At 39.7% G+C, this 12,432-nt stretch overlaps 1 long non-coding RNA gene across 5 annotated transcripts in view; it reads right to left on the reverse strand.

Moving 5' to 3' along the window:
• LOC129620921 (uncharacterized) overlaps window positions 1–12,432 on the reverse strand; it is a 95,390-nt gene that overhangs the window by 24,160 nt on the left and 58,798 nt on the right. Inside the window, exons 3-4 of one of the 5 annotated variants that reach the window (XR_008698878.1) lie at window positions 10,683–10,801; window positions 7,435–8,189 (exon numbers count right to left, since the gene is read on the reverse strand). The exons of 2 other annotated variants lie outside the window; for them this stretch is intronic. This is a non-coding gene — a long non-coding RNA (uncharacterized LOC129620921). Of the gene's footprint in view, window positions 1–7,434; window positions 8,190–10,546; window positions 10,802–12,432 lie in introns of those variants that run through there. 2 more of the 5 variants (XR_008698877.1, XR_008698862.1) reach the window with 2 other exon arrangements.

Genomic DNA, 12,432 nt, shown 5'->3' on the forward strand with positions numbered 1-12,432 from the left:
TGCACTGAGACCCAGGGGAAAGCAGTGACTCCACGAGCCTGGGACAGAGCTACCTGCTGGTCTTGGACAGTCTCTTTTGCAGGCAGGGGTTGGCTGTGGTTTACAGTGGGGACACAGACACTGGTGGTAGAGGACCCAGGGATGACTTCTCAGTGTGAGCTCTCCCAGAGGTGGCCATTTGGCACAGAGATGGAGCACCACCCACTGCCAGCAGGCTCCAGTGTTGGGAAGCCTCAGGTCAGATGTCCAAAAGAGTGAGAACACAGCCCCACCCATCACCAGAAAGGCTCTCTAGAGTCTTCCTGAGCCAACAACTGCCTATCAGAACACCTCTGGGATTAAGCCAATAATACAGACAAGCTAGAAGAAATGGACAAATTCTTAGAAAGAAACAACCCTCTAAGACTGAAACAGGAAGAAATAGAAAATATAAACCAGGGCAATCACAAATAACTGAAATTGAAACAAACAAGAATACCAGAATCGGTTGCTTATCCCTTCTCCAGGGAATCTTCCCAACCCAGGAATCAAACGGGGGTCTCCTGCATTGCAGGCAGATTCTTTGCAAGTTGAGCTGCCAGGGAAGCCCAAACTAAAGTCTAAGAGAACATAGTCTATTCCCCAACCGAAGAAGCTGAACAGTTCTATGAAGACCTACAAGCCCTTCTAGAACTAACGCCAAAAAAAGATGTGTTTTACATCATAGGGGATTGGAAGGCAAAAGAGGAAGCCAATAGATACCTGGAGTACACACAAGTTTGGCCTTGGAGTGCAAAATGAAGTAGGGCAAAGGCTAATAGAGTTTTTCCAAGAGAATGCACTGGTCATAGCAAACCCCTCTTCCAACAACACAAGAGATGACTCTACACATGGGCATCACCAGCTGATCAATGCCAAAATCAGACTGATTATGTCCTTTGCAGCCGAAGATGGAGAAACTCTACACAGTCAGCAAAAACAAGACCAGGAGATGACTGTGGCTCAGATCATGAACTCCTTATTGCAAATTCAGACTTAAATGAAGAAAGTAGGGAAAACCACTAGCAATTCAGGTATGACCTAAATCACATCCCTTGCAATTATACAGTGGAGGTGTCGAATAGATTCAAGGGACTAGATCTGGTAGACAGAGTGCCTGAAGAACTATGGACAAAGGTTCATAACATTGCACAGCAGGTTGCGACCACAACCATCCCCAAGAAAAATGAAAGAAGCTAAGTGGTTGTCTGAGAGGGTCTTAGAAATACCTAAGAAAAGAGAATTGAAAGGCAAAGGAGGAAAGGAAAGATATACCCATCTGAGTGCAGAGTTTCAAAGAATAGCATGGAGAGATAAGACAGCCTTACTAAGTGATCAATGAAAAGAAGTAGTGGAAAACAATAGAATGCGAAAGACTAGAAATCTCTTCAAGAAAATTAGAGATGCCAAAGGAACATTTTGTGCAGAGATGGGCACAATAAAGAGCAGAAACAGTATGGACCTAATAGAAGCAGAACATATTAAGAAGAGGTGGCAAGAACTATACCAAAAAAGATCTTAATGAGCTGGATGACCATGATGGTATGATCATTCACCTATAGCTAGACATCCTGGAGTGTGAAATCAAGTGGCCTTAGGAAGCTTACTATGAACAAATCTAGTGGAGGTGATGGAATTACAGCTGAGCCATTTCAAATCCTAAAAGATGATGCTGTTAATCTGCTGCACTCAATATGCCAGCAAATGTGGAAAACTCAGCAGTGGCCACAGAACTACAAAAGGTCAGTTAGTTTTCATTCCAATCCCAAAGAAGGGCAATGCCAAAGAATATTCAAACTGCCACACAATTGCACTCATTTCACATGCTAGCAAGGTCACACTCAAAATCCTCCAAGCTAGGCTTCAACAGTATATGAACTGAGAACTTCCCGATGTTCAAGCTGGATTTAGAAAAGGCAGAGGAACCAGAGATCAAATTGTCAACATTTGTTGGACCATAGAAAAAGCAAGAGACATCCAAAAAGATCTACTTCTGCTTTACTGACTACACTAAAGCCTTTGACTGACTGGATCATAACAAACTGGAAAATTCTTAAAGAGATGGGAATACTGGGCCACCTTACCTGCTTCCTGAGAAACTTGTCTGCAGGTCGAGAAGTAACAGTTAGAACCGGAGATGGAACAACAGACTGGTTCAAGATTGAAAAAGGAATATGTCAAGGGTGTATATTATCACCCTGCTTATTTAATTTATATGCAGAGTACATCGTGTGAAATGCTGGGCTGGATGAAGGACAAGTTGGAATCAAGATTGCTGGGAGAAATATCAATATCCTCAGGTATGCAGATGACACCTGCCCTCAATCTTTCTCAGCACCATGGTCTTTTCCCATGAGTTGGCTCTTCACATCAGTTGGCCAAAGTATTGGAGCTTCAGCTTTGACAGAAAATGAGGAGGAACCAAAGAGCCTCTTGATGAAGGTGCAAGAGGAGACTGAAAAAGCTGGCTTAAAATTCAACATTCAAAAAACTAAGATCATGGCACCTGGTCCCATCACTTCATGGCAAATAGATAGGGAAACAATGAAAACAGTGACAGACTTTGTTTTCTTGGGCTCCAAATTTACTACAGATGGTGACTGCAGCCATGAAATTAAAAGATGCTTGCTTCTTGGAAGAAAAGCTATGACAAACCTAGACAGCACATTAAAAAACAGAGATGTTACTTTACCAACAAAGTCCCGTATACTCAAAGCTATGGTTTTTCCAATAGTCATGTACGGATATGAGAATTGGACCATATAGAAGGCTGAGCACCCAAGAATTAATGCTTTTGAACTGTGACATGAAAATTAATGCTTTTGCAGTCCACAGAAGGACTGCAAGGAGATCCAACCAGTCAATATTAAAGGAAATCAATCCTGAATATTCACTGGAAGGACAATGCTAAAGCTGAAGCTCCAATACTTTGGCTACTTGATGCAAAGAACTGACTCATTGGGAAAGACTCTGATATGGGAAAGATTGAGGGCAGGAGAAGAAAGGGGTGACAGAGGACTAGATGGTTGGATGGCATCATGGACTCAATGGACATTAGTTTGAGCAAGCTCCAGGAGATGGTGAAGAACAGGGAAGCCTGGCATGCTGCAGTCCATGGGGTCACAAAGAGTCAGACACGATTGAGCTACAAAACTACAAGGATAAGATGACTTCACAGGTAAATTCTACCAATCATTTAGAGACAGTTAATACCAATGCCTCTGAAACTGTTCCCAAAAAGTTGCAGAGGAAGGAACCCTCCCAAACTCATTCTATAAGGACAAAAATCACCCTGATATCAAAAGCATACAAAGATACCACAATAAAAGAAAATTACAGCCCCATATCACTGATGAACACAGACATGAAAATTCTCAACAAAGTACCAAGCAAACCAAATCCAAGAGTACATCAAAAAGAACATATACCACAATCAACTGTGATTGATCCCAAGGATGCAAGGATTTTTCAGTATCTACAAATCAATCAGTTTGTTGCACTACATTAACAAATTTAAGAATAAAAACCATAGTATCATCTCAAGAGATGCAGAAAAAGCTTTTGACAAAATTCAACTCCCATTTATGATAAAACTCTCTCAAAAGTGGGCATAAAGTAAACCTTAACATAATAAAGATCGTATATGATAGACCTACATCTAACATCATACTCAATGGTGAAAGCTAAAAACATTTCCCTCTAAGATCAGGAACAAGAAAAGAATGTCTACTCTTGCCATTTTTATTTAATATAGTTTTGGAATTCCTAGCCATGGAAAGAAGAAAAAAGGAATCCAAATAGGAAAAGAAAGAAAACTGTCACTGTTTGCAGATGACATGATATGATACATAGAAAATCCTAAAGATGCTACCAGGTAACTTCCAGAGCTCATCAATGAATTTGGTAAAGCTGCAGGAGACAAAATTAATGCACAGAAATCCCTTGCATCCCTATACACTAACAATGAAAAATCAGAGATAAATTAATGAAACAATCCCATTTACCATTGTACCAAAAATAATAAAATACCTAGGAATAAACCTACCTAAGGAAGCAAAAGACCAGTATTCAGAAAATTATAAGATACTAATGACAGAAATCAAAGATAACATCAATGAAAAGAAATGCCATGTTCTTGGATTGGAAAATCAATATCGTCAAAATGACTATACTACCCAAACTAATCTACAGATTCAGTGCAATTCGTATTAAATTACCTGTTCCATTTTTTTTACAGAACTAGAACAAAACATTTCAAATGTGTATGAAGGCTCAAAAGAGCCCGAAGAGTCAAAGTAATTGTGAGAAAGAAAAATGGAGCTGAGGAATCAGGAATCCTGACCTCAGTATTCAAAACGGTACGGCACTGGGACAAAAGCTAAATAGTGATCATGGAACAGGATGGAAAGCCTAGAAATAATCCCATGTGCCTGTGGTCAATTAACCTGTGACAAAGGAAACAAGAATATACAATGCAGAAAAGACAGTCTCGTCAGTAGATGCTGCTGGAAAAACTGAACAGCCATGTATAAAGAATGAAACTAGAACACTCCCTAACACCATACACAAAAGTAAACTCGAAATGGATTTAAGACCTAGATGTAAGGCTGGACACTGTAAAACTCCTAGAAGAAAACATAGGAAGGACACTTTTTGACATAAATCACAGCAGTATCTTTGGGGATCCACCTCTTAGAGTAGTGAAAATAAAAACAAACAAATGGATCCTAATGAAACTTAAAAGCTTTTGCATAGCATAGGAAACCATAAAATGAAAAGACAGCCCACAGAATGGGAGAAAAATTTGCAAATGAAGTGACCAACAAGTATTAATCTCCAAGATATACAAGCAACTCATGTGGCTCAATATCAGAATGGTCATCCTCAAAAAGTCTACAAACAATATCTGCTAGAGAGGGTGTGGACAAAAGGGAACTCCCCTGTACTGTGGTTGGAAATGAAAACTGGTACATTCACTATAGAGAACAGTATGGAGGTTCCTTAAAAAACTGAAAATAGAGCTACTATCTGATCCAGTAATCCCACTGCTGGCATATATCCTGAGAAAACTGTGGTTCTCAGGGATGCACGCATCCACTGTTCATTATAGCACTTTTTACAGTAGCAGGACATGAAAGCCACCTAAATGTCCCGACAGATATATCTGAGTGGATAAACAAGATGTGATACACACACACACACACACACACACACACTGGAATATTACTCAGCCACTAGAAATGACATAATGCCATTTGTAGAACATGGTTGGATCTAGAAATTATCATACTACTTGAAGTAAGTCAGAGAAAGACACATATCTATCACTTATATGTGGAATCTAAAAAGATGATGCAAATGAACTTACTGATAAAACAAAAACAGATTCACAGACTTCAAAAACAAATTTCTGGTTACCAAAGGGGAAAAGTCAGGGAAAGGACACATTCAGAGGTCGGGAGGTTGGAATTAACATATACACACCACTGTATACAATGTGTAGTCAACAAGGACCTGCTGTATTCTTCAAGTTACTCAGCTCAATCTTGTGTAATAACCTATACGGGAAACAAAACTGTAAATCAATGGATATGTATGTAACTGAATTCGTTTTCTACATACCTGAAACTAAAAACATTGTAAATCAACTATACCCTAATATAAAAGAAAGATTAAATTTTTTAAAAAAAGACATAATATGTCTTACGCCTCATTTTAGAGACAGTACAGTTTTGGTGAAAGAATAAGCACATAGATCAATGGAAGGGAATAAAGATACCACAGGAACCTAATCACCTGACTTTTGACAAAGATACAAAGGCAATTCACTGGGCAAAGAATAGTCTTTTCAACAAACAGTACTGAAACTATTAGACATCTCTCTATATAGACACAGATCTCACAACTTATATAAACTTAACTCAAAATGTATAGAGACCTAAATGGTAAATGAAAACTATAAAACATCTAGAAGAAAACTAGTATGATATTCACTGGTTATGACTTTTTAGATACAAAAACACAAAGAATAATCCATGAAAAAATGACCCCAAGTTGGATGTTATTAAAATTAAAAACGTGCTCTGTGAAATACATGGTTAAGAGAATGAGAAGCCATAGACTGCTAGAAAATATTTGCAAATCACATATCTAATAAAGGACTTGTATCCAGAATGTACAAAGAATTCTTAAAACTCAGCAATGAAAAAAAGAAAGTTTTAAAAGATCAAAATATTCAGCACACCAGCAAAATAGATATGCAAATGACAAACAAGCATATGAAATGACCCTCAGTATCATATTTCATTGTTGTTGTTTAATCGTTTTTTGCAACTCCACGGACTGTAGCCTGCCAGGCTCCTCTGTCCATGAAATTTCCCAGTCAAGAATACTGGAGTAGGTTGTTGCTTCCTACTCCAGGGTTCTTCCAGACATAGGGATCAAACCCACATATCCTGTATTACAGGCTGAATCTTTACCACTGAGCCACCTGGAAAGCCCCATATGTATTAGGGAAATGAAAATTAAGATAATAATGAGATGCCCCCATCAAAACACTGAGATATCACTACACACCTATTAGGGTAGCCAGAACAAAAACCCAAGACAAAGTCTGACAACTAAATGCTAGTGAGAATGTGGGAAAGTATGAACTCCCATTCATTGGAAACAAGTTGTGAGGTTTGTGTTTTTTAGATAAAGCATAGATCAATTGTGCTAAATATACATTATATAAAATTTCCCATGTTGATTATTTTTAAGTGTATAGTCCAGTGGCATTAACAGAGGATATTCACATTATTATATAATCATCACCACCATTCATCTCAGGAACTTTTTACATCTTCCTAGACTGAAACTCTGTATCCATTAAAAATGTATTCCCCATTCCTCCCTCCCTCCCTCAAACATCATTCTCCAATAAAGGAAACTAGAACTTCCAGGAGAAATGACAGTTTTGAAAGCCAAGGAAAGAATATACAGGATGAGCCTGGAGCATCTCATAGTGTCAGAAGGTAAGGAAAAACAAAGACCCAACAGGATATGTCAGAGGGGCGTAGAAGCAACAGAGAGTGAAGTCTCTCAGTCGCGTCCGACTCTCTGCGATCTCATGGGCTGTAGGAGCCTACTATGCTCCTCTGTCCATGGGATTCTCCAGGCAAGAGTACTGGAGTGGGTTGCCATTTCCTTCTCCAGAGGATCTTCCTGACCCAGGGATTGAACCCAGGTCTCCCGCATTGTAGGCAGACGCTTTACCATCTGAGCCACCAGGGAAGTCCTAGAAGCAACAGAAAGAGCTCCAAATGTCCAAAGCTGAAGCCTTGAGCAATAAAATAAATAACATGTATTAGAATATAACCCAGTGTATAAATCTAAACCTAAATATCTATGAGCCTATAGTGATGTAATAAATAAATTAATAAGAACAGGCAAATCTCCCATACAGAAGAATTCCTAACACTATATATAGTTACTCTTTCACGAAATAGGTGGATCGTAATTCCTCACTCCCTTAATTGTGGGAGGGACTGACTTCCTTCTAAATAACACAGTATAGAAAAAGTCAAGGAGTAACTTTACAGTGGAGAAAGTTGACAAAACTGCCTCAGCCATGTGATTAAATTTAGCATCTTGAGTGATAAGTCATATGGGTAGCGTGTGCACTTATGATGTGATAAAGCTAGCCCTTTACAGATACTGTGGTCTTCTAAAGACCTGGAAGTCCTGTTTAATCATGAGGGGGAAAAAAATCAGACAAACCCAAATTGAGAAACATGCTTCTCAATACCTGACCAGTATTCCTCTAAAGTGTCGAAGTCATTAAAAACAAGAAATATTTGAGTAAGTGTCATACTCTAAGGAGAAGGCGATGGCACCCCACTCCAGTACTCTTGCCTGGAAAATCCCATGGGCGGAGGAGCCTGGTAGGCTGCAGTCCAGGGGGTCGCGAAGAGTCGGACACGACTGAGTGACTTCACTTTCACTTTTCACTTTCACACATTGGAGAAGGAAATGGCAACCCACTTCAGTGTTCTTGCCTGGAGAATCCCAGGGACGGGGGAGCCTGGTGGGCTGCCGTCTGTGGGGTTGCACAGAGTCGGACACGACTGAAGTGACTCAGCAGCAGCAGTAGCAGCATACTCTAAAGAGCTATTATTCTAGATGGAATCCTGGGACAGATAAAGAACAACAGGTACAACCTAAATAAATCTGAGTAGTTTGGACTTGAGTGAGCAATAATGAGTCAATATTGTCAATCAGTTTTAAAAAACATACTAATGAAAGATGACCAGTTCTGTCCTAGAGCATGAATGATTAAGGTCTATAAAATGACACATTAATACTAACTTTCCATATTCGACCCTCAGAAGTTTAATAAATGCAATAAACTATCAAAAATATTTGATCTTCCCTTTCTTTCAGAATCCCATATCTCATTTTCTCAAGGTCCAGTCCTCACAAGCCAGGACTATTCAAGCACATCCCATAGTCAACCCATTGTACGGTGGTCCAGTTAAGCTGAGCTATTGGTTTTCCTACAACTTTTCCTTCCATAGATCTTTGTGAAAGCTTGAACATTAAGCTTTGTGAAATGACTCTGATTCTCCATTATCTCTATATCGTGTTCAATGAAGGACATGCGATCCTGGAACTGATTCTAGAATCCATTTCAAAAACAAGGGGAGAGAGAGTAAATGACTGCAAGCAATATGTCCCTGAAGTTTCTTCATTCCCAAGAGGATATTTTTACCAGATGAAGGAATCGTAGATTACTGAAATTGGGAAAAGCCATGGATAAGATCCTTGAACAAGAAGTAAAGATCGAGCCCCATAGAGATTGCATGACTTGCCCAAGGTCATAGTTTGTTAGTCTCAGAGAAGAAATAATGCATTTTTCTAAAATAGGATGCTTCTCACATTTTAGTCTTTTAGCAAATTTAACCTTTTCCATACAGCTGTTGAGATAACCTACTGGTTTTACAAGCTAAATCAACAGAAGGGACATAGCTCAGAAAATGCCCCCAGACTGCCTCCCTTTTCGTTATTGAAAACCACGAGATGAAAGTCTTTAATAACTTACTGCACAAGAGGACCATTACTGTCAGCATATACCACTCAGCCATATATTATAGCTTTTTCCTTCTCCACACAAAATTGCTTTGAAATTTACATTTGCTATAAAGGATTTAAGTCCATCACTATTAATTTTCTTCTACAAATTATGTTTAATTATCACCTCTTTCTACCTAGGAAGAAGCCCCTCTTGTACTGCCATCTCCATATAGCTCTCAAGAAGAGTGTCCTCAGCATGAATCTTTGATGGTGATTTTATACTCCTTACTTGCCCTTCCTTGTCAAGCGCACACAGCCCACTTAGAGATATGGAAATGAACTCTTTGCCTGGCTCTGCATTTCCTGCATACATATGAAATCTGGTCTCCCTAAGCAGGAGGAAAAAGGAACATTTTCCAGCTTTAGCCTGTGGAAAATTAGGCTAGAAACATCCCATTTTAAGATTCAAAGCAGCTTTGAAAGTCCATCCATGATTGATCGCTTAACAGGTCATATACTACATCTAATCTTTCTGATGCTTCAAGAATCATCTTATTTCCTCAGTTTTGGAGCCCTAGAAGAAACTAGTTTGAGAGAAATAGAAATCCAAAAATTATACTTTACTATTTTTTTCCATTTAATTTCTATGCTTCCTTACTACACGGTACCATATAAATAGCATCGGCTTCAGAGTTAGAAATACTAGCAGTCCAATCATAACTACCAAAAATTTACATAACTTCAGGCAAATCACTCATCTCTGAGCCCCTGTTCTCTCAACCTTAAAGATAAAGCTATCTTAAGTTTAACTAAGATTAGCATGTATTATGCTTGGCACATTCAAGGGATTCGAATGCTAATTGTCCCGTTCCAGATTCAGTGCAGCAGTCTTTTTGTCTATCATCAGTCTTCTGTCTGCAACTGATAGAAACTCAACTCAAACTGCTGCTGCGGCTGCTGCTAAGTCGCTTCAGCCATGTCCGGCTCTGTGCGACCCCATGGACTGCCAACTCAAACTAGCGGAAGCTAAAATGGAATTCACTGACTCACATAACCAGGAAGTCCTGGCATGTTTCTGACTTTAGACATAGCTGGATTCAACTTCCCAAACAATGTTGCTATGGCTCTTCATTCTGTTGATCTCTGCCGGCATTGCTCTGAACATAAGCACTAACCAAAATGATTGGCAAAATATGTTACAGATCTCCAGCCCCTGTCTTACTAGACCCTCAGTGAAGAAATTGCCTCCTACTAATTACATATCAAGTCCAGGGCAGACTCTGATTGGCCTTGCTTGAATCGTGTACCTGCCTCCAACCCAATCATTGTGACCATGGGGAAGGGACAATTCAGTTTGGCCAACATGGGTAATGTCCTACCCTTGTGGTAGAGAGCAAAGTGGCATGATTTATAGTCTTAAGATTAAATGGAGTTAGACACCCTGAGGAGAAGGCAATGGCACCCCACTCCAGTACTCTTGCCTGGAAAATCCCATGGATGGAGGGGCCTGGTAGGCTGCAGTCCATGGGGTCGCTAGGAGTCGGACATGACTGAGCGACTTCACTTTCACTTTTCACTTTCATGCATTGGAGAAGGAAATGGCAACCCACTCCAGCGTTCTTGCCTGGAAAGTCCCAGGGACGGAGAGCCTGGTGGGCTGCCGTCTATGGGGTCGCACAGAGTTGGATACGACTGAAGTGACTTAGCAGCAGCAGCAGCAGCAGGGACCCTGAAGAAACCAGAAGAAGGACTATTAAAACTAATACTGAAATAAAGAAATTAAATAAATGACAACTATAAATCAATAAATAAGTACTTGGCGTCTTTATTCACAATCTGATTTTCCTTTTCACTCTTGGTTGTCTTGTTTGGGGATCTGCAGTCTATGTCAGGGATTAGCAAACTATAGAGACCAAATGTGACCCACTACTTGTTCCGTAAATACAGTTTTACTGAAAGCCAGTCATGCTCTTTCCTTAATGTGTTATCCATGGTTGTTCTGACACTACATTATCAGGGTAGAGTAGTTGCAACAAAGTTCACAGAAACTGCAAAGCTTAAAAAGTTTACTCTCTCAGTCTTTTCAGGAAAAGTCTGCCGACCCCTAATCTATGTCACAACAACAGGATAACGAGGCAGGAAAACATGCTTATTTAGAATATTTACTTGAAATAAAATAGAAATATTGATGACAATTTTACATAATTTGCATCCACAATCTGTTAGAAGTTAGAAAAATGTATCTTGTCCAAAAAAGTATCCTCCACACAGTAGATGCTCAGTATACATTTTTAATACATATTTAACAGCACAACCATCCACTAAATTCACTCAAGCTCCCAAATTAGTCCTATCCTTAAAGCATCCTTTTCCCTCATACTCCACTTCATCCATAACTTCAAATCCTCTTAGCTCTACCTTGATGATATGTTTAAAATGCCTCTACTTCTCTCCATCTGTCAGCTTCATCCGTAGTACAAGCCAACACCATTTCTTGTCTAGACTAACACATTCATTTTTTAAAAATTAATTTATTTAAGTGAAAGTGAAGTCGCTCAGTCGTGTCCAACTCTTGGCGACCCGTGGACTGTAGCCCACCAAGCTCCTCTGTCCATGGGATTCTCCAGGCAAGAATACTGGAGTGGGTTGCCATTTCCTTCTCCAGGGGATCTTCCCAACCCAGGGATCGAACCCAGGCCTCCCACATTGCAGGCAGATGCTTTAACCTCTGCACCACCAGGGAAGCCCTTAAATACAAAAATACAGTCTCTCAGAAAACCTACTATAGAGACACAGAACTACTTTACAATATTGTGGTGGTTTTTGCCATCTATTGACATGAATCAGCTCTGGGTGTACATGTGTCCCTCATCCTGAACCCCCTCCCACCGCCCTCCCTATCCCATCCCCCTGGGTTGTCCCAGTGCACCAGCTTTGAGTGCCCTGTGAAACCAGAATTGAAAGAGACACGTGTACACCAGTGTTCATCACAGCACTGTTTATAATAGCTAGGACATGGAAGCAACCTAGATGTCCATCAGCAGACAAATGGATAAGGAAGTTGTGGTACCTATACACAATGGAATATTACTCAGCCATTAAAAAGAAAACATTTGAATCAGTTCTAATGAGGTGGATGAAACTGGAACCTATTATACAGAGTGAAGTAAGTCAGAAAGAAAAACACCAATACAGTATATTAATGCATATGTATGAAATTTAGAAATATGATAACAACAACCCTATATGCGAGACACCAAAAGAGACACAGATATAAAGAACAGACTTTTGGACTCTGGGAGAAGGTGAGGGTGGGATGGTTTGAGACAATAGCGTTGAAACATGCATATTACTATATGT

This window comes from Bubalus kerabau, chromosome 1 (assembly GCF_029407905.1).
Source record: "Bubalus kerabau isolate K-KA32 ecotype Philippines breed swamp buffalo chromosome 1, PCC_UOA_SB_1v2, whole genome shotgun sequence".
In the NCBI taxonomy this organism is placed as follows: domain Eukaryota; kingdom Metazoa; phylum Chordata; class Mammalia; order Artiodactyla; family Bovidae; genus Bubalus; species Bubalus kerabau.